Consider the following 27,110-nt stretch of genomic DNA (forward strand, 5'->3'; position numbering starts at 1 on the left):
ACAAAGGGTAAGGCATGTGACAGTGCGACACATTGCCTTATATGTGACTGACCTGGGTTAATCCCCTGCACCACATATGGACCCCTTAATGCGGAACATGGTGTAAGCCCTGAGCATCACCAGATAGCCCAAAAACTAAAAAAAAAAAACAAAAAGAGAGAGAAAATGCATGTGAAAAATATGTAGGTATAAATTTCATTCATACCAGAGAAGTACAAATTGTAGTTAAACTAAAAACTGTAGCTGAACTAAAGCCCTTTCTGGCCTAAATCCAGAATTATACACTATGCTCTTTAGACTGTGGAGAAACTTACACTTTGATGCATTGCTCTTGGCAACACATAAACAAAGTCTGGGAAGAATTTGGGCAATATACAACAGAATTACACAACCCTGACCGGATATTTAATTTATCTAGATTCATTCTATAGACATACTGTCATAAAACATAAACTGGCATTTGTAGAAAGATAATCAAATAGCATTTCTTTTGCATGAATAAAAGATTGGGTACACCCCAAATGTGTCTTTAATGGGGCACAGAATTGAGGCTGGCCAGTGTTGGAACATTCTCTGGGTAGGTGTGTGTTTCCACATTACCCTTTCCCCCACTAGACGTAAAGAGAATGTCAGTGCCAGGGAGACAGCTCAGAGTGCTGATGTGCCTCCATCCCTGAGGCCCCAGGTTAGACCCATGCGCCACATTGCTCGCTGAGCACTACAGGATGTGGTCCTAGTGGACCCTGAACTCCACCAAACATGGCCCTGGTGGCTCCCAGCACACATGCGCTCTGCTTCACTGACCCATCAAACCCAACCAGCCAATTTCCCAGGTAGCTGGCAGGTTCCACCCCCTCCCACCTCCCAATAAACGAATGTAGAAATCTCCATTTACCAACATAGAATGATACATAATATGTTATGATGTCGGGGGAAGAGGGAACGCAAGTAATGAAAAAAATACAGAGAATTTCCTGTAGGTAGAAGAAGGAAGGAATAAAAACAGAATCAACAAGTAGAGATTTCTGCAAATAGCTTGGAGAGTTTTGATCTTGGAATCATGTTTATCTTCGTAGTCACAAAAATCTGAGATCTGGGCATGTGACTCAGTGGTAGAACAGTTGCCTTACGAGCATGAGGTGGTAATTTAGCCCCTGTGACCACCCCACATTGGAGTACATCCCTGCTGGCACTGCCAGCGCTATTCCCAGTGCCACAGTGTATGTTTGATGCTCAGAGCACTGCCATCTAGTATGTATAAATGCTGCGACCAAATGTGAGACCTCTGGATCTGGCAACATGGGCAGCACAAAGAGATGGGATGGAGAAGCACTAAATTAAATGGGTAGCAAGGAAATAAAGATTTAACAGGAACTGAAGCAAATGTTCATAACTGTAGCATTTGGTGACATCATCACACCTGAAAGTGGCTTTAGAACATACATTTTGGAATAAACCTACATAATGGGGCATATTTTAGAGCAATATTATTGTGTTGCTATTTTAAAGGTATTTAACTGTTAGATTAACTCATTGTTGAACAACACCATCGAACTTTGTCAAGCCTATACATTTAGAAAATTTACTCTGATCCTTTAGAACAAAGTGGAAATGAGGTACAAAATTACATTGAAGAATAGTTACCATAATATATCCCCATATGGTGGCCACTGTACTTGTTACTATATATATGTATATACATATGCATTCCTATATAAAATACACATATGTTACATATACATATATATGTATGTGTATAAGTGGGTGGTTGGAATTTAAAACCAGACCTATGTAATTCCAAAGGCTGTGCTTTTTCTACTACATTATTGCAGGATATACATCAAATATTGAGAAGACCATCAGGAGCTAAATGTTCTATTTAAACCTGTACTTGCTGCTCAGAAAATAAAGATGCAGACCCAGAGTCAGTGGTTTATATGTTCTTCATGCAAGAGTAATGTACTAAAGGAGAGAAGTGTAAGTTGCCTCTGTTTCTGATGGGAAAATACAAACACACTCATTATTTTTACATAAGTGTTGGAGATGGAAATTTTACAAGTTGTCATTGATGACTAAAATTAGTGAAAGATGGAAAATAGAAAGATAGAAGATTAGAAAGGAGGGGGGAAATTCTAGTAGGCATGAGTTTCCATGATGCTGTTAAAAGCAAAAGTAAATCTTCAAAGCCTCCATTTCAGAAGTCTTCTAAATTTTGCACAACCTTTTGGTAAATGTTGACTTAAAAGTAAGTTGTGTTTCCTCTTGTGGAGAAAGAACTAATGGAGATTCATTCTAATTCTTAACTCATATTGGTTTCCTCTGACTATAAAATATTTTCATTCAATTTGTGTGAAAGAAACAAATTGAAACTACTGTTTTATTTGAAATGGGTCATTACGAGGGTGCAACCCCCTGGCCTCACTGATATGATACATACATTCTACACGGAACTACATTGCTGGCCCTCAAGGCTACATTTTAAAAGGTCACCGCTGGGGTGTAGAGGGGTGCAGCTGAGAGAGGGTAGAGAAGGAAAAGCGTTTGCCTAGTACATGTTCGACACAGCTTTCATTCTTGCCACTTATGGTCTTCCGAGTACTTCCAGAAGTGATCCCTGAGCACCAAGCCAGGAGTAAGCCTTGAGCAGTTCCAGATATGGATCCCAAACAAAAAACAACCCAAAAAACAAAATCAGGGTCAACCACTTGAAGTAACTGTTGTAGTGGGACTTTCTTGTATTAGTTGATTTACCTCTTTTTTATTCTGTGAAAATTTAATTTACAATTCTATTTGCCTGATAGTATATGACATTTACTATACATTTTAAAAATTCACTTTGAAACCTTTCTTTTTTTGCAGAAGCTGTGTTAATCAATAAGGGTTGAAAAAGTTGAAACACATTTGCACATGATTTACAATTTATAAGGTAAGCTAATGAATGTTTCTCTTAAGATTCTAAGTGCTCTTGACAGACTTGTGCACTATAATAACACATTAAAAGTTTACCAGGAATAAATATCATATTCAGATTTAAATTTTACTAAGCATTTGCAGAAATGTGAAGTAGACTTTAATTTTTGGCAATATGCTAAACAATCTTGAATCCCTCCCTCTACTAAATATGTAAATTACTCGGTTCACTATTTTATTTTATTTATTTATTTGGTTTTGGGACCATTCCGAGCAGTGCTCAGTGTTGCTCAGAGCTTATGCCAGCAGGGCCAGAGCAGTAGTACAACAGGTGGGGCTTACCTTGCATGCAGCCAACCGGGTTTACTTCTTGGCATCCCGTATGGTTCCTCAAGCACCACCAGGAGGAATAATTCCTGCGTGCAGAAGAGCCTGAGCCAGATGTCACCCTTGAGCATTACCAGGTGTGGCCCAAAAACCTAAAAAAAAAAAAAAAAAAAAAAGTAAAAGAAAAGAAAAAGAAAGAATTTACTCCCAGAAATGCAGGCCTGGGATCAAACCTGGGCCTTCTGCATGCAACGTAAGTGCTTTACCCCTCTATATCGCCCTAGCTCCTCAGTCATGGATTTTTAAAATTAATTTTAAAATTTTAATCACTGTAAATTACAGAGTTGCAAAGTTATTCATTAATAAGTTTCAGGCATACAATATTCCAACACCGATCCCTTTACAGTGTCAGTCATGGATTTTTGTTGACTTTTAAACTTGTGATGTAGAACTGGAGACTGGGGAAAATTGCTTAGGTTCTGCAAAAGTTTGAAGTCCTGGTGAGTGACTACCTGGAGAGGCATATAGCTAAGGTGGAGTTAAAAATCTCCCCTAGAAAGATAGTCAAGTGGCTTGAAGTACTTGCCCTGCAAGTGGAGACTGAGAGATTCAAACCCTGGTGTCTCCCAAATGCATGAGGTGATCTGACAGTTCTGGTGGATGTGCTGAAGGACCTTGAAGATGGTTAATGTGGTTAACAGATCACATTTATTTGCATTTCATTTGGGTTCTTTCGGGTTCATCAGTGCCACTTACCCATCCACCACGATGAAGCTTGTAAAGGCCTGGCAATAGGGGACCCCAAGAAAATGGCTTCACCCCACAAGGAGGTAGAAGGAGATAGTGACAGTGATGAAATGTTGGAAGATGAAGAGAACAGTGGAGAAGAGATTATCATCACCTAGCAAAAAAAGCAAGAAGGCCACCATAACTGCAGGAGAGAAGGTGATGGTTTCCCCTGATCCAAATTGCTGCAGTTACCACAGGCTGAGAAAGCGGTTGTCACTCCTGGTGTAAGGGCAGCAGCTCTCCCAACCAAGAAAGCAGTTGAACCAGCCAAAGCAGCACCAAGACTGAGCAAGAAAGGAGCCACATGAAGGCACAACACCGGTTGCGGTGTCTGGAAGAAGGGAGCAGACATCCCAGCCAAGGGAGCAGAGACTGGCAAGAATGCCAAGAAGGGCCTGGGGATGGTCAGTGGCGAGTGCAGCTGACATGCTGAGGAGGATGACGGTGCAGATGAATTTGATTTGAGCCAGCCCCGAGGAAAGCAGCACCTGCCATTGGCCTTGTCTCAGATGACCGTGATGCTCGTGAGGATGAAGAGGAGGAAGACATTGGAGGAGACTTGAAGAAGAACCTACTGATACTACCCCAGCGGAAGGGGTGCGAGCTCCTGCAAATGCCATTCCCTCGGTGGAGGAGAAGGATAAAGATGAGGACAATGATGAGGAAACAGGAGGACAGGGAAAAGAGCCTGTCACAGAAGCACCCAGTGAAAGAAAGAAGGAAAGGACCAAACAGAAAATGACCCCAGAGCCAAGAAATAGAAAGTAGAAGGCAAGGAACCAGCTCAGCCTCTCAGTGTCCTTGTTGGAAACCCGAGCTTTAACAAATTGGCTCCTGAATTGAAAAATGGTAATCAGCAAATATTTTGCCAAAAATGCCCTTGATTTTGTGGATGTCAGAATTGGTATCTCGAGGAAATTTGGCTGTGTGGATTCTGGATCAGCTGAAGACCTGGAATAGAACCTTGGAACTTGTTTGCTTCGTATATAAGTCTTTGAGCCAAAGGAAAAAGACAGTAAGACTGAGATGCAAGAACGCTTTTGACTGCAGAGATGCCTCCCGACCACGCATCAGGCTGTGTGTCATCTGGGGCACCCTGGAGGTGCCCAAACAGAGCCCTGGCCGCTGAAAACCTCCATAACCCAATCCCTGCTCACGGACTCCACAGGCTTGGGATGAGCCTTGTCCAGGAATGAATCTGTTGAAAAGCTCAGACATATGTGACCAAAATCTCCAGGCTTTCATGGAGTCAGGGATGGGTGACCTTCCCACAACTCCCTGTTCTTCCAGAAGCATGGCAGTCACACCCACGAACTGCCTCTGGTGCCACATAAGCTCATTAATGGCCACAATCCAAAGACTCACAAATAAATCTCTGAAGAAATCAGCAAGCTGCAGAGATGCCTCTGGACCCCAAAGTCACCATCCAGTTAAAAATTTAACTCCAGCTGTATCACCCATTCAAGATTTTAGAATTCTTGAGGCAACATCCTATACACTACACCACTGCTATACCAGGAGTAGCACACCACATTGCATGGGATGTAAAGTAGAAGGCAACTAATCTCAATTAAGAAAATATTAGCACACAAGGCTCAACCTGTAACAACATATTTGCAATCTCTAATTAATACAAGGACTTAATAGCTCCAGGGTGAGATACAGCAATATTCACACACTTTTCCATAGGGAAATCTTTTTTGATCATTTTTAGTAAATTATTTATCACAAGCAATGCAAAATAAATTATTTAGGCATGCTATTGGGGCAGGTTTGGGTGGTGGTTGGGAAAATTGAAATAATGGTGGTGAGAAGGTATAATGGTGTGTCTAGGAAATTGAATGTTGGAATATTGATTGTAATAAATCATTGTGAACAACTTTATAACAATAAAATAAAAATTTTAAAAAATAATGCTTTTGACTAAAAATCTGCATTATGGAGTTAGTTGAGATGAATTAGAAGAAATGTTTGAAGACTCTGGAAATCAGAATAGTCAGCAAGAATGGAAAGAGTGAAGGAATTGTTTACATTGAAATTAAACAATTCCGGGCTGGAGTGTTAGCACAGCGGGTAGGGCGTTTGCCTTACGGCCGACCCGGGTTCGATTCTCAGCATCCCATATGGTCCCCCGAGCACCGCCAGGAATAATTCCTGAGTGCATGAGCCAGGAGTAACCCCTGTGCATCGCTGGGTGTGACCCAAAAAGCAAAATAAATGAATAAATGAAATTAAACAATCCGATGCAGAGAAATATTAGAAGAAAAGCAAGGGATGGAGTAGATGGACAATCCATTTAGCTGTACTCCACAGGAAAGAAAGGTCAAAGTCAGGACTATAGAACTTGAAAGCACAGCACTTGGAGGGGGTGAATCAAATACCCTGGCTTTAAACAACCTTTATGTAGTGCAACCCAAGGAACTTCCCTTTTGAGGAGGCAAACTTTTATCAAAGTGCCCCGGGACCAATATGGCAAACCACAGAAGAGATGTTAAAAGGATCCTTTTGGTGACTCCATGTGGACAGTGACCCCTAAAGGCTGGGAGGAGGGAGGCTGGTCCTCCAAAGGATTTACTCTTATACATTTCAATAGTGAGGAAGATGCTGAAGCTCTCAGGGAGACCTTGGAAGGTGTGAAATGGATGGAAGGGAAGTCACTTTGGACTGGGCCACGCCGAAGGAGGAAGGGGTTTTTGGTGATCACAGTGGGGGCTGGGGCAGCTTTGGAGGCCAAGGCAGTGACAGGAGGCCAAGCTGAGTGGTGGCAGAGATCTGGGAGACTTTGGAAAGCAAGGTGGCTTTTGAGGAGACAGGAGGAGATGGTGATCACAAGTCACAAGATGAAGACTGAGCAGTTTCTTTTGTCTCTCGTCTTTCTCGCTCCTATTTGCACGAACTCTGAGGTTTTTACTGTTTCCTGATTGATGACAGAGACTTCTCAGGACACTGTGTACAGTCTTCTGGTCAACTTGGAAACCCATAGCAATAACATGTCAAGGAAAAAGACTTCATTGGTTTTGAGTGGCTGTTTGTGTAAACCCTTTGAAGAGATGAGTGATAGAGCTAACCCTTAACTGTATGTTTTGGGTTCATAATGTTTCTTCCCATGAACAAAACCATTTTTCCCTACATATAGTTGCTCTCTGTTTATTCTGTTTGGGGGAGTATACAGGAAAACAGAATGTTTTCAGTTTTGTTGTTTTTTTTCCCACTTCAGCAGCTTTGGAACAAATTAAAAGTCTGAAACTCTGAGGAAAACAGAAAGTGACCCAACAATTATAATATAAACCAATTATAAAATGAGAAATTGAAAATGTAGTAATAGGATTTAAAAATTAAATGGTGTGTTAAATCAACATATAAGTTCAAAAGTAAAATAAACTAGGCCAGAGAAATAGTACGGGGTGAGGTTCTTGCCTTGCACTAAGCCCAAATCTATCCCTGGCACCTAAATGGTTCTCTGAGCACTGCCAAGAGCCATCCCTGAGCACAGAGCCAAGAGTAAGCACTCATCACAGTAGGGTGTGGCCTCAAAACAAATACAGAAAGTAAGACATTACACAGAAAACCATACACAAGAGAAAAATATGAAGTTATATAAGGATATAGAAAATAGATTCTTATGTTATCTCGTAGAATTATCAGAGGAAAACATGGACTGGGATTGAGGCAGATATTTGTATTTGCCTTTGAAAATTGACCAGGACTGATAAAAGATACAAATTTTCAGACTTAAAGAATCAAGTAAATCCAAAGCAAGACAATGAAAAATTCAAATTCCTGCCACTGCGTGTGGTACTCTGAGCACGGCTAGGAATGGCCACTGCCTGGGCACCACCACGTGTGGCTCCAAAGCCAAAACAAAAACAAAGAAGAATAAGAAGAGGAAGAAGAGAGTGTTGTTTTTCAAACCAAGGAAAGGAAATAACGAAATAAGAAAAAACAACAATGGACAGTGAGAGACGAGTACTCATTTTTTGTCTACTTTTTCTCGACTTAGTTATTTTGTCTCGTGGTTTGGGGGCCACACCTAGCAATACTCAAAGTTTGCTGTTAGCTCTATGCAAAGGGAATTACTTTTAGTGGTGTTCAGGGGACCATACTTGATGCCAGGGATCAAACCAGCTAACTTAATTATTTTGAGAATCATCCATGTCATTGCACCTATCAATAATTTATTATTTTTATCGCTGAGTAATATGCCAATTGAGAATATAGTATAATTTATTTACTCATTCCTGAGTAAGTATGGATGGGAAAGGATTGTCTTTAGACTGAGATTTACCAAGCTATTCACAATACATTTGTTTCAGGTGTTAATTGCCCCAGCACCAATCCCACCACCAGTGTGCCCTTCATGCCATCAGTGTCCCAGTGTTCGACCTACCACTCCAGCCTTCCCTTTGCAGACATAAATAAATGTACTTCATGTTGTGTGTTGCAACACAAAAGCAAATGGAATTATCAAAACTTGGATCAGTGAGTCGATCTGTGACCATCGTTACATCTCACAATGGTGTTACTAACATCGTTATGACATCATCTGCCAATGCTGCTTAGTGCTAGTTGAGTTTTCTAGGTGAGCTTATGGGCTTCTGTGTAGCTTTCAGGTTGACTGTGATTCTACTGAGCTGACAGGTCTATGAAATTTTGAGGTGTTCAGGAGCTATGCATCTGGAATAATTTGGTGGGTTGGCAGTTTGATGAGGTTGAGTTGTGAATCTGGGCTCTTCCTCTGTCTCGTATGGCTGTGGGCTGCTGTGCCTTCAAGCAGAAAGGGAATCTGCCCACCCCCTTTCCAAGAAGGCCGAGAGTTCTCAGCTGGAACCAGTTTACCCGGGAAGATTTCGGCAGTATCATGGTGTTTGGAGATGTGATGCTGGGCTGTTTCTGTCTGTTTCAGTTTTAACAGTGGTCTAATACACTAAAGGTGCTATAAATATCTATGTACAAGTTTTTATAAGGATGTATGCTTTTTAATTTTTTTTTTCCATACTTGGTGGTGCTCAGAGTTTACTCCTGGCTCTGAACTCAGGGATCACTACTGATGGTGCTTGGGGGACCATATGGGGTTCTGGGGATTAAAGCTAGGTCAGCTACATGCAAGTACCTTACCCCTGTCCACCCTTTCCAGCTCCTGGACGTGTGCTTTCTTCCCTCTTGAATAAGTACTGAGAAATGCAATAGCTGCATCACTTGATAGTAGGTGTTTGAATTGTTAACATGTCCCTAGACTGACATCCCAATGGAGAAAGCTAACAGCCTCTCCTTGTTAAGAATGAGTGAAATTGTCAGGAGTTTTCATTGTGTCTGCAAATCCTGCTCAAAGTGTTTGTTGCTTTTGTCATTTTGTTGTGGTTTAATTAATGACCCTGTTTTGGAGGTGTGGGGGACATACCAGCCACACCTAGTGGTCCAGGGGTCCTTGGGGCTGCTCAGGGCTAGTAGGTGCTGTAGTCAGTATAGAGCTGCATAAATCTTCTTGAGTGAACACTTTTGAAAAAATTATTTGTCTGAAAAAAAAAAAGAGCAAAACTGCCAAACTTTTCTAAAGTGGTTATCAACATGAAAATAATCAAATCAGAGGATACCTCAAGTGGAAAACTACCCAGCTGGACTACTAACAACATGGCTCAACATCGGACAAAAAATGAATAAATGCCAATAAATGTTATTAGACATTTTAGAAATTGTCACTAAGTTACTGATCTTTTATGCAGTGGGTACAGCAAGGGGTTCTTTGAAAGACCTTTCCATTTTTGTGTGTTATAGTTTGTTTTTCCTTTCGGGACTCCACGCCAGCCTGTTTCCACTTGGGACGCCCCAGAGGGGGGGAGGTGAGAGCCTTCCCCACCCCAAGACCCAGCCCCGGCAGCTGACCTCCACTACCCAACCGTCGCCATGCTCCAGGCCACTTTCCACATGCTCGGGCTGAGGCTCATGTATGAGTGAACATATTCCTGGACACATCATCATAGAGGGATATAAATATATATGCCTTCCAGAGAGCCCCGCAAGCTACCGAGAGTATCCCACCCACACTGCAGAGCCTGGCAAGCTCCCCGTGGCATATTCAATATGCCAAAAACAATAACAATAATAGGTCTCAGTACCCTGACCCTGAAAGAGCCTCCAATCATTGGGAAAGACAAGTAAGGAGAGGCTGCTAAAAATCTCAGGGCTGGGACAAATGGAGACATTACTGGCACCCACTCAAGTAAATCGATGAACAACGGGATGACAGTGGGGGCGGCTCTGTCTCACCGCCTGCGTCCGGTGCCCCAGAACCACTGTGTGTGCCGTCAGTCGAGGGCAGGCGACGGAAGGAAGAAGGCCAAACTGGTTGCTCGATCAGTTTATTTCATTCTCTCTCTCTGCTTCTCTCCTGGCTCTGGATCTCTCTCTGGATCTGTGGATCTGGCCCCCGTGGATCTGGCCCCCGTGGATCTGGCCCCGTGAATCTGGCCCCCCAACCCACTCTTACAGCCTAGTTAAATTTCCCCAGCATGAGGGGGTTGGGGCGTACACATAGGTGTGGTCACCATCAATAGGGTAAGGTCCTATCCCTTAGGGGATGTTTCTCTTAGGACTTAATTCTCTTTCAGCAGGAGGATCCACCCAAGGGCGGAGTCCCATGAATGTGTTTCTCTTCTCCTCAGCCAGCAAACATATAAGAATTCATAATATTAATTATTTTGTATGGACACAATAAGAGATGCATTAAAGCTTATAGAATTGCTCTCCTGGGGCCATCTCAATCTCAGACTACAGTGCTCAGGCCAGATCAGTCTTTCCTATCCCTGGCAGGGTCCCAGTCTCATAATTACTATTGGATCATGACAGCATTTGTCTATGATCAAGCTCTTAACTTATAGTTAAGAATTAGGCACTTTGGCCAGGCCCATCTCGATGCCAGCGTAGCACATAACCCACCGCTTGCCCTGGATCCTTCCTGTCCCACGTCGGGGACCCTGCTTTGGGGTGCTAGGAACTGAGGGCAACTGAGGCTTAAGTGGAGAAAGCAGATGCCCAGGAGGGAATAATATTCGAGGCCAATTAATTCCCAAGTTATAAAAACATAATATTGTCTTCTTGTGTCTATACAAAACAGTCATAGCTTTAAAGTAAATAATTCAAAAGGCAGAAGAAGAGGAGAAAGGCAGTATTAACTTATATAATATAAATTCAGTATCGTAGGAAGGTCTGACCTTGCAAATTAGCAGAGTCAGATTAAGGGAAAACCAAGGATTAACTCTTTTGGGGGAGAGCATGGAGAAGTGATTATAACTAAACAAAGGGATGGGAGAGATTCGGGTACACCTTGATGGGTGTGACTGGGGTAAGCCTAAACTCTGGGTAAAACCGGGACAAGCTACTTGTGGCAAGGAGGGAAAGGACAAAGTAATGTCATCCTACAGATGACGATGACAGTAGTTTATTTTATAGTGGGCCTTGGAGTAGACCTGGAAGCCTTTTTTTGGTGGGGGGGTTCTCTTTTAGGGAGTGTTATACATGTCTACTCTTGTTCTATGAGTAATTTTGCAGTCAAATGTATAGTATTTATATTATTTACAGTAATCTTACTTTTCCAACAACATACGCCATAAAGAAACGTACTTATTTCACACCAACTCACTGAGATTTCTAACCAAAAAGTTATCAGTCAGATAGCCAGTGAAGCCAAAATGAGAAAATGGCTTGTTTCCAATTAAGACCAAATCCAAGGTATTGTCAAGGAAATCTCAGGAAGTAGGTGAGGATAAAGGTGAGCTAGAAGCTGAGGGTGTTACTGTAAAATCTTTTGGTAATATTTAAGAAAAATGCTGTTTCAAAGTACTATGCAGTTAGGTAAAAGACTTTCTAAAGTTTTTATTGATGTGCCCGAAAGAGCCGTTCGGTAGAAAAATGCTTTCTAAAACTTGAGTGTGGGATCCTGATCCTTCCACCATCTCACTGCATGCTCAGGGCTGGGGAGGGCTTCTGTGAAAAGTTTTGTGCTATGGCTTTTATCTAATGGAAAGAACCCTGTTCCCCAAGATTCTTAAGACTCTTGGTGTTAACAAAGTTATATTCTATGGGTCACAGCTCCCTGGATTAAAGAAGAAATGTATACAGCAGCAGACTGAAAAAAAAAAAGCACCCAGCTGCAAGCACCTCCCCCCTTGAAGGAACAAGGAAGGATGACTCAGACAGCTGAGTGTGGAGGGTAGAGTCCAGAGTGAGTGAGAGTCATTTCCTGATAAAAATAGGACAGAGTCTCAATAAGGGAAGTTACAGCATTTGCCTGACTGGTTTTCAGTGACCTCTGGGTATCTCTCATTTGCCTCCTTTTAAAACATAATAGTGGTCCCCCAATCAGAAATGGGTGGGTCAGATAACTTGCTGTAGCTTAGGGTCAATAGACCTTTCATGCAAAAGCCACATAGTAAATGAGTTTGACTTTGCAGGCCTCCTGGTCTTCATTGCAGCTCCTTTGCCTTTTTGTGTGGCGGCTTCTACAGTGTGTAATGCTGGGTGTGGCCAGGGTTAGTTGCCAACTCTTGCTGCCCAGGAGGAGTCCTTAGGGCATTGCATCCAAGGGCCCTTTTCCATGTGTGGTTTGAGTGACAAGGTACTGAACACTGAGCTCTTGCTGTAATGTGGTGAACTCAATGAGCATGTGAATCATTGAGTCACGGGCTCCATTGTGGTAGACTGACTTAAAGATGGTTCCCGGGGATCCTGCCTATTGGTAGACCCTCATGTAGCCCCTTTTCGCATGAGTTAGTTGAGTTGATCTGTATGACCTATAGAATGTGGCAGAAATGATGGTGTTTCACTTCGGAGCTGTATTGAGAGAGATTGTGGCTTGTACCTTGATACCTCTTTGTCAGGAGGGAGCCACTTGCCACTTTGCAGTCTGTCCTGTGGAGAGAGGGAGGAACTGATGCCTTTAGACCAAGTTTTCCCCAGACTGTTTTCTGATCTCGTTTCCTTCCACCCCCAGGACATATTGATAGACCCCTTAGTCTTGTGCTGTGCCCCTTATTTCCGTGGTTTTGACCTGTGGTCCCTTTAGAATACCGTGGGGCCCACAGAGGGCCATGTGGCCCCTCATTAAGAAATGTTGTTTCAGACAACCACTTGATCTCCATGAGAAGAGGCTGTACTCCCAGACAAACCAGCTGAATGAGGATCGGCTGAGTGCAGGATTAGCGCCTCATGGAGACGGAGCCAGAACTGCCTAGCCAAGTTGGTCTCCTTCCTGATCCTCAGGAACCTCTGAAATAAAACATGTTGGTGGTTTTAAGCCACTAAAGTTGGAATGATGTGTTATGAAGCAACAAAGAACTAATACAACAGCTTCTACTATGAGCCTGCAAGCTTGAGGGAAGAAATCTAGGGACAAGGTGGAAAGCAGACATTCAGGGGACTGCTGAAGAATCAGCCTGGTAATTGCTGGCCTCCCAGCAATTAATAATGACTTTATTACTTAATTACTTAAATCATTTGTTACATGAGAATTTCTGTTAATATAAAAGTCATGATCAAAAACCATTTTAGTGCATTACCTACACTTGTGGCTTTAATAATTGCTTCTAATTTCTTGCCTTAATAATGATTTATTGGGGCTCGAGCAATAGTACAATGGGTAGGGCATTTGCCTTGCATGCAGCTGACCCAAGGTTTGATCCCTGGCATTGCATATGTTCCCCAGTACACCACCAGGAGTAATTCCTGATTGCAGAGCCAGAAGTAACCCCTGAGCGTTGCCGGGTGTACCCAAAACAAAAAAAAGGCTTTCTTTGTTCTTTTGAATTGTTTATAATTTTTCCTTATCATTAAAAATAATGCTTTTGGATTATTTTTCTCCTCTTACACACACACACACACACACACACACACACACACACACGGGGTGGGAAGTCACGCCTGGCAGTACTCAGGTCTTAGTTCCGGCACTGCGCCCTTAAGGATCAGTCCCAGTGGGCTCAGGACCATATGGGATGTTGGAGATGGAACTGGATCTGCAAGGCAAATGCCCTACCCATTGCACTATTGCTCCAGCTCATCTCTTTGAGTCATTTCTGTAAGTGTATTTTCTCAAGTTGTATTTATTGGGTAAAAGGGACTCAAATACATAGATGTTATTGCTGGACTGTTCTCTAGAAATTTATAACGAATTTATGATATCTGGTAAACGTACCTGGTAATTTCTTTTTTTTATAGTTCACAAGTAGTTTTAGTAGTATGGCTGCATATTATTCTGCACCTTCATTTGTTCGCTATAGTCCTACTTGAGGGAGGCGTGTGGTGCCAAGGATAAGGCATGGGACCTTGCATGCACTAGGCAGGTGCCTCACCTCAGGCGTTATCTCCCTGGCCCCACATGTTGCTTCTGGGGATTGAGCTCCTGGGGACATCAGAACTGATCAAGTCTGCAGAAGGTCCTGCACAGAGGAGGCACTGAGGTCTGCTAGCCACACCAGGACAGCTGCTGGGCTGCCACTGAGACCCGCCTCATCTGTGCAGTGTGACTGGTCCCTGCTACTCAGTTCTCAGGGAGCCATGGTCCCAGGCTGGGATACAGTTAAGATCCTTTGCTGGGAAAAAGGAAAGTCAGTCCCAGTCTCTGCCTGGGTTTGGGCTCTTTGGCTTTCAATGCAGGAGAGCTTTTCAGAAGACAGATTTTCAGTTATCAAATCTGTGCTTTAAAGGACTCAGGCAGGGCCAGGCAGATACCCCAGAGCATGAGCCCTTTGTCTTGCATGTGACTGACCTCTGTTCAGTCCCAACACCACCTGCGATCCGCTGAGCACTGCTTGGGTTCACTCTTGAGCAGGAATAGCCCCATGGCCCCACCCACTCTGGTCCCCAAACCTGAAGTAAAAATAAAAAGAATTCTGGCAGTTGCATGATAGGGTGCTAGAAAGTATAAAGGAGAGGGTTGGGGTGACAGGACAGTGGCAAGGGCATTTGCCTTGCTATGAACCCGGGTTCGAGCTCTGGCATCCTATATGGACCCCTGAGCCCTCAAAATGTGAGTCTTGAGTACAGAGCCAGGAGTAACCGCAGAGCGTTGCTGGGTGTGGCCCCCAAACAAAAACAAACAAAAAGTATAAAGGAGAGATGACTCACCCAGTGTGGGGTGGGGATGAGCTTTGCCCCCGAGAAACTGCTCAGTGACCGTGACTGGCGAGCTTCTCTTGAGGGAGGTCAGCCATTGAATCAGCATGGGGTCCTCTGGTTACCTTAATTTGGGGTATCAGGCTCATCTCAAGACTGGACTGAATTTTTATTTTGAGAGTCTCAAGACTCTCCAGGAATAGGGCAAGACAGGATAACTCCTTTTCATACCATGTCTTGGTTTTGGGTTTTGGGTTTTTTTTCTTTTGATTCTTTAATGCCTACTTCAGTATTCTTTTTTCTTTTTGTTATTAAAGAAGACAGTTTAGATGACACAGACTTTAATACTTTAAGAAATAGTCTTGTGGAATACTTCAAAATGGAATGGAAAGCAAGTACTTTTTTTTTTTGTAGTATAAAGAATAAAAAAAACAAGGAAGAGACCAATAGAAAAACTGTCTGGGACCCAAAAACCAACATGTTTGGCATGAGCAGGTCCAGGTTGTCTTGGTGTTTGTAGATTAGGTGACTGAGCATTCCGCTTCTGGTCAAACAGCATTTACAGGACTAGAAAGCTGAAATATTGGGCTGGGGTGATAATACAGTGGGTAAGGTGTTTGCTTTCCATGCAGCTGACTTGGATCCCTGGCATCCCTGAGCACTGCCAGGAGTGATCCCTGAGCACAAAGCCAGGAGTAAGCCCTAAGCATCACTGTCCCATAACAAAACAAAATAAATATTTTTTAATTTTTAAATTTTATTCTGTTTGAATCAAGCACTTTATTTATTTTAATTGAATCACCATCAGATACAGTTGCAAAGTTGTTCATGATTGGGTTTCAGTCATACAGTGTTCCATCACCCGTCCATTCACCAGTGCACATTTCCCACCACCAATGTCCCCAGTTTCCTGCCTGCTCCCCCACCCCCAGCCTACTTCTCTCTCTCTCTCCCCCCCCCCCCCCCCCCCGCTCTCTCCCCCCCCCCCTCTCTCCCCCTCTCTCTGCCTCTCTCCTTTTGGACATTATGGTTTGCACTACAGCTACTGAAAGTTTTTCACGTTTGTTCCTTTACCTACTTTAAGCATCTTTTCCACCTATCTTTGTCATAGTGATCTCTTCTTTATCCTAGCTGCCTTTCCCCACCATCACTGTGGCAAGCTTCCAACCATGGACCGGTTCTCTTGGCCCTTGTTTCTACTCTCCTTGAGTATTAGTCTCATCCTGTATTTTCCATATGCTACAAATGAGTGCAGTCATTCTATGTATCCCTCTCCTTCTGACTTATTTGACTCAGCATGATATTCTCCATGTCTGTCCATTTATATGAGAGTTTCATGATTTCATGAAGAAGAGTCCCTTTCTCCCCACATCCACATCAGCACTGGTTTTTCTTGTTCTTTTTGACGTGTGCCAGTTTCTGTGGTATGAGATGATATTTCATTGTTGTTTTGATTTGTATCTCCCTGATGATTAACGATGTAGAGTATTAAAATTTTTTTAAACATTGAAATATTGTTAATGTGGCACCTAGGGGAAGGAAATCTTGGGCCTAGAAAGTTATTTAGCACATTAGCCAATTAATAGGCTGTTAATAACAGTTTTTTGATTTTTACCTGAAGTATTCTTTCTGTTTCAAGATGTCACTTTTTTCTCTTTTCTTTTCTTTTCTTTTCTTTTCTTTTCTTTTCTTTTCTTTTCTTTTCTTTTCTTTTCTTTTCTTTTCTTTTCTTTTCTTTCCGTTTCTCTTCTTTCCTTTTCTCTTCTCTTCTTTCCTTTTCTTTTCTTTCCTTTTCTTTTCCTTTCTTCTCTTTTCTTTCCTCTTCTTTTCCTCTCCTTTCTGGTTGAAATGTTTCCTTGGGCATCTATTGACTGAGTTGGTTTCTTGTTTTCTTCCCTTCCCCTGCTGCCTACTTGCCCTTTGACCAGGACAGTTTTGAGAACAACTAACTCATTGGACGCTCTTCTTACCGTTGTCTGATTCTTCTTTGATTAGTAGATAGGGATTATGACTTAGGAGGAGGAAGATACAAAGTTCAGTTGCTGTTTTTATGACATGTCATCAAAGTGACATTGAATTGTTGCTGACCAGGATTACCTGGAAGAGGTGGTGTTTGTTAAGTTTGCCTGTTGTCAGGTTACCACCAGTCTCTTCCCATAGTGGGAAGGGACTTCTCTGCTCTTAGGGTGCAGGGAGTTTTGCTCAGCGAGAGAACACTTACTTGCTTGGTACATGTGAGGCACTGGATTCAGTTCCTGATACCAGCAAGAAGTGGGGAGTTATGGCCCACTTGAATTTTGGGAATTTTTCTGCATCAGAGATGTGCATCTCCCACTTTGTTACTATTTAGTTATTTATGTCAGTATGGCCTCATCCAAAGCACTGTAGCACTGTTGTCCCATTGTTCATCGATTTGCTCGAGCGGGCACCAATAATGTCTGCATTGTGAGACTTATTGTTACTGTTATTGGCATATTGAATACACCACAGGTAGCTTGCCAGGCTCTGCCGTGTGGGTGGGATACTCTCCGTAGCTTGCCGGGCTGTCTGAGAGGGACGGAGGAATCAAACCCAGGTCGGCCACTTGCAAGGCAAATGCCCTACTCGCTGTGCTATTTTTCAAATTATCATTGGAGTACTTTTTATTTTCTAAGAGTCACTAAAGAATTAAAATACCAGTTTTGGGTCAGAAAGATAGTATAGGGGCAAAGTGCTTTTCTTACATGAAACCGGGCCCAGTTTGATCCCCACACAGATGGGCTGCTGGCAGCTGACAAGAAGCATCTTTGTCTATCAGGGTACCAGGACCTGACCACAGGTTCGCGGGCCTGTTGCCAAAAGTTCCTCCCTCTGCTTTTAGGGAACACACTTTTTTCTGTCACTGAGACATGTTCATGTCTGTGTTCTTGGTATATAAAATGGGGTCTGACACGTGGTTCTTGTTTATTAAGTGTTAAATAAGTGGAATAATTAGATTTTGTGTGTGGTAGGGAATAGTTGTTTTTGCTTTAATGTTTTGATTCTTATAAACTTTAAATTTCATTGTAACTTAAGGTTTTCTCACTAATTGTGACTCTTTTTGTGTGTTTTGTTTTGGGGCCACACTGGGCCATGCTCAGGGCGTCCATGTGGCTTTGCACTCAGGGATCACTCCTGAGGGGATTAGGGATCATACGTGGTGACGGGGATCAGACCTGGGTGAGCCACCCGCCATGCACGCAAAGGTCTTACTCGCTATACTGTTGCTCCAGCCCATAATTCTTACTCTTAAATTAGAATTAAGTATAGCTATTCTTCTTGCTACACCAAAGTTACATTTTCAGCGAATAGTCTTGATTTCTAAATTCTGAACATGAGAATCACTTCCTTAACAGTGGTCCCTGGTGCTGGGGCAATAGTTCAGCAGGTAGGGTGTTTGCCTTGCATGCAGCTGGCACCAGTTCAATCCCCAGCACCCCGTATGCCCCCAAGCACCACCATGAGTAATTCTGCAGAGACAAGAGTAACCCCTGAGCATTGTTGGTTCCCCCCCTCAAAAAAAAAAAAAAAACAGATAAAACAAAAAAGTCAAAGTTTGGTCCTTGCCCTAGCAACTTTAGTGTCACCTGAGGATACGAGGATCTGCCTGGGTGGTGGAGGATTTGCCTCCCTTGTGTTGTTCCCAGCCCTAAACGGCTTCAAAAGAGCAAAAGCAACCACCTGAGGCCTCTTTTAACATGCAGATTTTCATCTGCCTTATACCTATTTCTTTGTTTTTCATTCCCCACCCCTTTTTAAAAAAAACTGAATCACTGTGAGATTCACAGTTACAAGGCTGTTCATGATTGTGTTTCAGTCATACATTGTTTCAATATCCAGCATTTGACCGTGTACCACCAATGTACCCTGTCTCCAGCCGCACCCCTCTCCCCAGCCTGCCTGTTTCAGAGGTCTTTCTCCTTTCTCTCTCCTCTCTCTCCTCTCTTTTTCTCTCTCCTGTCTCTTTCTTCCTCTCTCTCTTTCTTCCTCTCTCTCTTTCTCCCCTCTCTCCTCTCCTCTTTCTCTCTCCCTTCTCTCTCTCTCTCTCTCTCTCTCTCTCTCTCTCTCTCTCTCTCTCTCTCTCTCTCTCTCTCTCTCTCCCTCCACTATGGTTTGCAATACAGGTACTGAACTGAGAGGTTATCATATTTGTTCCTTTTCCTACTTTCAACTGGTAGTTTTTATCCAGAGTTATCATGTCCAACTGTCTTTGGCATAGTGGTCCCTTCTCTATCCCAACTCTCCTCTCCCCACCAGCACTTGAGGCAGGTTTCCAACTGTGGACCAATCTTCCTGGCCCTTGTTAGTAATATCCTTGGGGATTAGTCTCATGATATGTTTTTTAATATCCCACAAGTGTGTGCAATCTATGTCTAATGAGTGTTCTGTGACTGTCCCTCTCCTCCTGACTTGTTTCACTTAGCATGGTACTCTTCATCCCTGTCCATTTGTAAGCAAGTTTCATGACTATTTTTCCTGGTTCCTGCATAGTATTCGGACTCTTCATTGCTCGTGGGAGTGCTGATTGGAAATCAAGCATGCCTTCTTGGAAAACAATATGGGTTTTGTTTTTTTTCATCAAGAAGCTAGAAATTGAGCTTCCATACAACCCATCAATACCACTTCTGAAAATATACCCCGGGAACCCAAAACACACAGCTGAAATGCCATCAGCACTTCTATGTTCGTTACAACACTATTCACAATAGCCAGAATCTGGAAACAACCTGAGTGCCTGAGAACAAATAAAAGGGTACAGGGCCCAAAGTGACAGTACAGCGGGTAGAGCATTGCACATGGCTGACCTGGGTTTGATTCCCAGCATCCCATATGGTCCTCCAAGCAAAAAGAAAAGAAAAGAAAAGAAACTATGGTGCAACTTAGATCTATTTAATAGAAACTCTATCAAGTGAGTGGTCAGACCCGACCTGCATTCTGGTCCACGAGCCAACAGTTAGAACCAAGATATAAGACCAGCGATTTCCAGCCTTGCTGCATCTGTGGCCCAGGACTGGTGATTGAAGAGCTCTGTTCTAGATCTTTAATTTGTTTTTATTAGGGGCCACACCCATAACTGTTCAGAGCTTATTCCTGGCTCTTCCCTTGGGGATCGCTCCTGGCAGGGGTCAGGGGTGGGGGGCTGGCACAATGTACAGTCCTCTGTGTGAAACTGCTGGTAGGCACATGTACAAACAAGTTCCCACCAGTTGGGCTGTTTTGCTAATCCAAGGACTCTGCTCTCTCTAAGCTAAGGATTTAGCCTCATCCTGTAGTCCCTTTTAGCCACAGGCCAGACTGTGATAGTGTGGAAGAAAAGCCCCGTGGGATTATCATGTGTTCCACACAGGAGTTTACAGAACACCAGAGCCAAGAAACACAGTAACAGATAATTATGTTCATTGTGTGCATTCACTAGTATTCCAAACATCTTTTTAATGATTAGCAACATAGACACAGTTTCAGTCTAATTTTATTGGCAGCATAATTCTATTAGCTGGCTAGCAGTTGTGCTTCATAATTTTAGAGACAGTTCTGCCTGCAAGAGAGGTGGGTTGTAACATGGTAAAAATTCTGATGATCAAAGTGAAGAATGTATCTGTTAACTTATTTTAGTATGACGTGTACGTGTATCTCTAAGCATATGCTAATTTAGGGAAATGGCTTAACTAGACTCATTTAAATTAGGGAATTATTTGTAGTAAAATAGTAGCATTACTGAAAGCAAGTTTGTTCTCCAGTAGGGATGGAGGATGCCAGCAGTGAGAAAGGAGAGGGAGCTGATGGTGATTACTCCTAATAACCATCAAGAAAGAAAAGTATCTGTCCTGTTCCCTGTTAATCCCCAGCATCAAATATAGATTTGGCGTAATTGGGACTCTGAAGTGTTTGTCCAATGAAGAGTGTGGTTTTTGTTTTAGAAAAATTTCATGGAGGATGGGGCCGGAGCGATAGCACAGCGGGTAGGACGTTTGCCTTGCACGCGGCCAACCCGGGTTCGATCCCCGGCATCCCATATGGTACCCCAAGCACTGCCAGGAGTAATTCCTGAGTGCAAAGCCAGGAGTAACCCCTGAGCATTGCTGGGTGTGACCCAAAAAACAAACAAAAAAAAATTTCATGGAGGAAGTGGAGACTAAATGTGTTTTGGCTGAGTAATAAGTATTGGAATATAAAATTGGACCCACTTTAATGAGGAATGAAGGGATTACCCTTGGGGCATAAAGTCAGGAGAGCAGCACGGTGGGTCAGAGATGATACTCAAATTTAGGGACGGATGGGATACATAGGTTAGGTTGCAATGGGATGTCAGGATTAGGAATGGGGGCTCATCCTGATGGGTCCTGGCAAACTACTATCATTGTTTCAGATGTGGAATGATTGAAGTGCTATTTCCACAGTATTTGGAGTACTTTAGGGCTAGGCAATGGCTATGTCTTTTTTAGTTTTATTGTTTACCCCATCCCCCCCTGGAGATTTCACCCCCTTCAGTCTTTCATGGGTGAAGGCCTGTCTTCTGTATGCTTTCTGCTAACAAATGGCTTGGGCCTGCCTATGAAAGGGTATAAGATTTCTTGCTAACTTAGTATTTAGAGTGACTTCTTTTTTATTTCATCTTTTGTTTTCCAGATTGAGATGTTAAATGAAAATTAATTGTGTTTTATATAGTGCTATGTTGTTTAGATAAAAGTGGAATTGCCAGATGGTATATACAAAGGTGCCTGCTTCTCTCATTTTCGATGTTACAGAATTGTGACTATTTGTTGTACGGTTAGGCGGTCTGAGGGGCTGAGATAAGGAACATGAGAGAAATACTTTTTCAGGGAGGGATCACAGGACTCCCTCAGATCTGGTGACCAAGAGCAGCCTTCTCAGCCTCCTCTTATTTGCTGGTTTATTCTAATCACGCCCAATGAATTCAACAGAGTAGGAAGAGTCAAAACAAGGAACAGAAGGTACAGATGAGCATGTATCAAAGTATACATTGTTTTGCCCTATTTGGAGGCAAATGGCTATAATAAATCCATGAAAGAAAATATGATCAGTTACAGGAAGGAAAACATGGTCAGTTACAGTTTCCAAGGAAGAAAACATGGTCTAGCACTAGGCTCTATAGGTCAGGATTTAGGACTACCTCACACCTGGGGTCTGTGATAAACAGAAGATGTTTAGATCTAAAGGTTAGCTAGGCCTGAGATATGTGAGAAGGGGAAGCTGCTTCTTTGTGCGGCGGGAATTTGCTGGCCACCGAGGCTTGGTTTGGCCATTTCTATATCAATCAGACTCACAAGCTTAGGCTCGCCCACTTAGTGCAAAGTGGGGTCCTGGTTCTGCTTTCAGCTTGCAGGGCAGCATCCAAGGACTCATCTTCATGATCTGGTTGGGCACCAACAACTATTAATCTTAGAATTTGGCGTGAGTTACAGTCCATTTTATTGGGGAACCCTATGCTCAGAAGTTATTCCTTTAACTCAAACATGAAAGCTTGTAACTATCTCACAGTGATTCAATAAAATTAAAAAAAAAAATCCTCAAGCATATGGTCTAGAGAATATTCAGTGTTCTTTGAAGAGTTGTATTGATTTGGGGAGAATTGAAATATCCTATCAATGTCTACTAATATCTACTAAGATCAGATATTTCAACTTCTAAATTAAGCTATTTTTATTATATGTTTTTCTGTCTGGTTTGTTATGAAAATCCGGTATTAAACTTTTCTAATACAGTTGAAAAAAAGAAAAAGAAGTGATTCCTTGCGATTTTCAGGGTACCTACCATATATGTTCTGGGGATTGAACCAGAGTGGGCTGCAAGCAAGTCAAACACCTTGACTCCTGCACTTTCTCTCTGCCCTCCCTTTTTTTAAAAAAAAGCTATACTTACATGTTTTTTGTTTGTTTTATATATGATTACATGTTTTAGATACTTAGCTGCATATTCTGCTACTCCCTCATGTTCTTTTCAGATGACTTTTTTTTAAACATTTGAAAAACATTTTGAAAAAAGTGAAGCAAACATTAGCTTCCTAACTTCATCCTTCTGTCTCTGTGCTTACATTTTCCTTCTTACTGATATATGTAATCATATATATAATATATATAATTACTCTTCTAAAAAACTAAACTTCCCACCATGTTTTTAATCCTTTTCCATCATTGACTCAAATATCTTTGCCCATTTCTTAATTGCTTTCTTATCTTGCATCTTCCTCATATCTATTCCAGTCACTCACCTGAGTTCCAAAGTGAAATAAAAAGTAAACAAAACCTCCTTTTAATAGCCCTTCAAGCTCAACTTCCATTTCTTATCATACACTTGGGAACTGTAATTCATGCGTGTGCCTCTGTTACCACATCCTTAATCTTTTAGAATTCTAATTTTGCCCTTGCTGTTCATTATGTCGGGTACTGCTAGTGAAACTCAGCCTGCCATTCCGTGTTCCAGACAGGCAGTCGAAGTATGCTACCTGTATTAGAGTTTATATATGGTTGATTGAGCGTGATGGCTGGAGCTTGCACACACTTGTGGCGCTTGCATACATGCTTGAGGGGTCACACTTTAGAGTTGTGGTCTTACATAAGTTTTGGTGGCCGTACTCACCCGAAGTCACGTATTCATTTGTGTTCTTTTGCTCATACTTAGGTGCAGTCCACTGGAGCTCACACACTATTGTGGCTTCAGGGAACCCAAGCAGCAGCCCTAGCGGGCCCCTTTTGGCCTTCCTGCATGCAATGCAAATCTACCACTGAGCGCCCAGTGGACCCCCTAGAGCTACTGTATTTAATTTCTCAGGACTGGCGGTGTGTCCTTTTCCTACTGGGCCCTGTGCTGTGTTCTTACTTTTCAGACTTACTTTGTCCTCTATCAGCTCATGTCTTTAGGGTATCAGGGGACTATCAAGTCTTTCTGCTTTGTTTTCTTTTGTTTTGTTTTTCTTTTAAAAAATTAAGTTTGATAAATAAAGTTTGTAAGTGTACAAATTTAAATTATATAGTGGTACTTTGATACGTTTATATCCTAATATAAGTGCCAGTGTAATGTTTATTATATTTCATAACTATAGTACAATATTATTGTTTATATTCATTATACTGAACATTACAGCTCTATGAATTGTTTATTACAAGATTTTACTTTTGTAATGTGAACATTACTTTATAACCTCCCACCTTTTACCCTCCTGATAGCTACTATTTTACTATTGGTTGTTTATCACCTTTGTCTTTTTTTAGATTCCACACATAATTTCATATAGTATTTGTTTCTCTCTCTGACTTACTTGTGTGCTTAAGATTGACCCATATAGTCACAAATGGGAAGATTTCCTCCTTTCTTCTGGCAAAATAGAAAGCACATCTGTGTTACCCATTCATCCATTGATGGGCTTTTGGGTGGGTTTAAATATCTTAGCTAATCATAGTATGATAAACATGGGAACACATAGATTTTTTTTGAAGTCTTGTTTTCATTTTCTTTGGGTGTATACTCAGAAATAGAGTTACTAGATGATATAGATTATCTGGTAGCTCTATTTATTTTTTTTTATAACGTAGAAGCACTGCTATTTATTCAGCCATTGATTAAGCTGATTGAATTGGGCATGAACTCCACATTACTTTTGTAAAAAATTTTTTAATTTTATAAGTTAGTTCACAATATTTGATTACATTCAGTATTCAAACACCAATCCCACCACCATTACATCTTTCCACCACCAAATTTGGGATGTTTCCATCCCAAACCCCAATCTCTGTCCCAAAACACAAATGTAATAACATATTTCGTATTGTCTGTTATGAAGAACTGCTTACAAAATATTCATGTAGGAAACAGTGTGAAGATTGTTCTATTTTGGCAGGAGCCATTAAGACATTCTCTAGGATATCACTAACATGTTGTTAAAGTTTGAGTGATATGAACTTTGGTATATATCTCTGAAAATATGTATATATGCATACATTTATATATTTCCCTCTATGATTTGTTGCCTACTATCAGAACCCTGTCAAATGTGGTGTGGTAATTATGGAGAATGAGTAGGGAGTGTTTTATGATATGTCCAGGAATATGTTTACTCATATGTGAGGGTTGGCCCGAGCACATGGGGAGCAGCCTTGAGCATGGCGGCAGTTTGGTTATGGAGGTTTTTGACTGCTGGAGCTAGGTCACTTGGGACAGGGAGGGTTCTCACCCGCCCCTGCTGGTGCGCCCCGTGTGAAACAGCCTGGCATGGAGTCCGTTGGCATAGTTACGGGGTCTCATGTTATGCTCCCTTTCGGGAGAAGCAGCTGTGTGATCTGCACAGTGGCCGATGACCGGATTGTCTAGCGCCGGCAGGAGGTGGCTTATGGGCATGACCCCTGGGTCTCTGGAGGCTGGGGAAAGTGGGCAGAGGATCTTCACTCCTGGTCCTGTTGAGCCCAGGACCAAGGGCTCACAAAGTTCCAAGGTCACAAAGTTCTGCATTACTTGGGTTCTGTAGGGCTTCCTTCACTCATGCATGAGGCTTGCCCAAGCATGTGGGTACTGGCCTTGAGCTTCTCGGCTGTTGGACTGTGGAGGTTTTCGGCTGCCGGAACTGGGTCCTTTGGGGTGGGGAGGGCTCTCACCCACCTCCCTCTGGGGCACCCTGGTGAAGACAGCCTGGCGCCGGGTCAGGACGTTCTGCGGCACTCTCAGGAGTCTTAGTTTATAGTCCCTGGGTCTTGGCCGTTGATGAGATTACGTGGTGCCAGGGCAGTTTGTAGGTGTGACTGCCAAGCTGCTGGAAAACTGGGGACCTGGGGGGGAGGAGGCCCAGTTCCTATCCAAGTGGAATTGGAGCTCTCTGTCACAGGTTCCCGCCTACCTCTGTGCTACAGGTCCTAACTGTGTCTTTTGATCTCTTTTGAAATTTATGGGTCTCTGAAATAAGGCCAGTAAATGAGCTTATATAGCGGAGCTGGAGGTGGTTTGTGGGTGTGTCTCCCACAGACCTAATTTTTGGCCCTTTAATTTCTTCGTAAACTTGGCCCCAAGTTGTTGGGGTCTGGCCAAAGGCACAGGAGCAATTTTGGGCTATCAGGAAGCCTGAAGGCACCATCAGGCTGGTGCACTCGCCCCACAGGTACAGGTTGACCTGCTGGCGGCACCATACCCCCTGGTAGCTCTATTTTTAATTTTCTGAGGAGACTTCATGTTGTTTTCTGTAATGGATGGACCAGTGTTCATGCCCACTAGCAGTCTCTAACCAGCATCTGCATCTCTTGTCTTCTTGATAGGAATTAAAGCAGGCGATATCTTCTTGTGATTTGTGGGGGGAGGGGGCACAAATAGTGGTGCTCACTGGTGAAGGGATGGGTGTTTGAGCATTGTATAACTGAGACTTTAACCTGAACGCTTTGTAACTTTCCACATGGTGACTTAATAAAAGAATTAAAAAAAAATAATATGTGCTTTTGGGGCAGGTGTGAGTAGTAGTGGAAAAATTCGAAATAATGGTATTGGGATTGGTGGTGAAATATTGATTGTAATAAACTGTTGTGAGCAACATTGAAAAAAAAATAGTGGTGCTCCAGCGGCCACTCAACACCTTTATTGCAAACCACAACAGCTAATTAGAGAGAGAGAACAGAAGGGAATGCCTTGCCACAGTGGCAGGGTGGGGTGGGGGGGAGATGGGATTGGGGAGGGTGGGAGGGACACTGGGTTTACGGGTGGTGGAGAATGGGCACTGGTGAAGGGATGGGTTCCCAAACTTTGTATGAGGGAAGTATAAGCACAAAAGTGTATAAATCTGTAACTGTACCCTCACGGTGATTCTCTAATTAAAAATAAATAAATTTAAAAAAAAATAGTGGTGCTCAAAGAAACTTCCAATGCAATGTTGGGGCCACTCCCAGCGGTGCCCTGGGGACCACATGCCCAGCATGACCCTTTGTACTATCTCACCAGTCTTTTATTGTGGTTTTTATTTGTGTTGC

General features: G+C 42.6%; 1 protein-coding gene across 3 annotated transcripts in view; it reads left to right on the top strand.

The window, feature by feature from the left end:
• The window catches only part of CAB39L (calcium binding protein 39 like), a 124,683-nt gene that overhangs the window by 16,249 nt on the left and 81,324 nt on the right, over positions 1-27,110 (top strand). For 2 of the 3 annotated variants that reach the window (XM_055124172.1, XM_055124173.1), the window contains exons 2-3: positions 1,833-1,977; positions 2,860-2,926. The gene's annotated coding sequence lies outside the window, so the exon portion shown is untranslated. The remainder of the gene's footprint in view (positions 1-1,832; positions 1,978-2,859; positions 2,927-27,110) is intronic. The other variant, XM_055124174.1, reaches the window with a different exon arrangement.

Source organism: Sorex araneus, chromosome 1 (assembly GCF_027595985.1).
Source record: "Sorex araneus isolate mSorAra2 chromosome 1, mSorAra2.pri, whole genome shotgun sequence".
Classification (NCBI taxonomy): domain Eukaryota; kingdom Metazoa; phylum Chordata; class Mammalia; order Eulipotyphla; family Soricidae; genus Sorex; species Sorex araneus.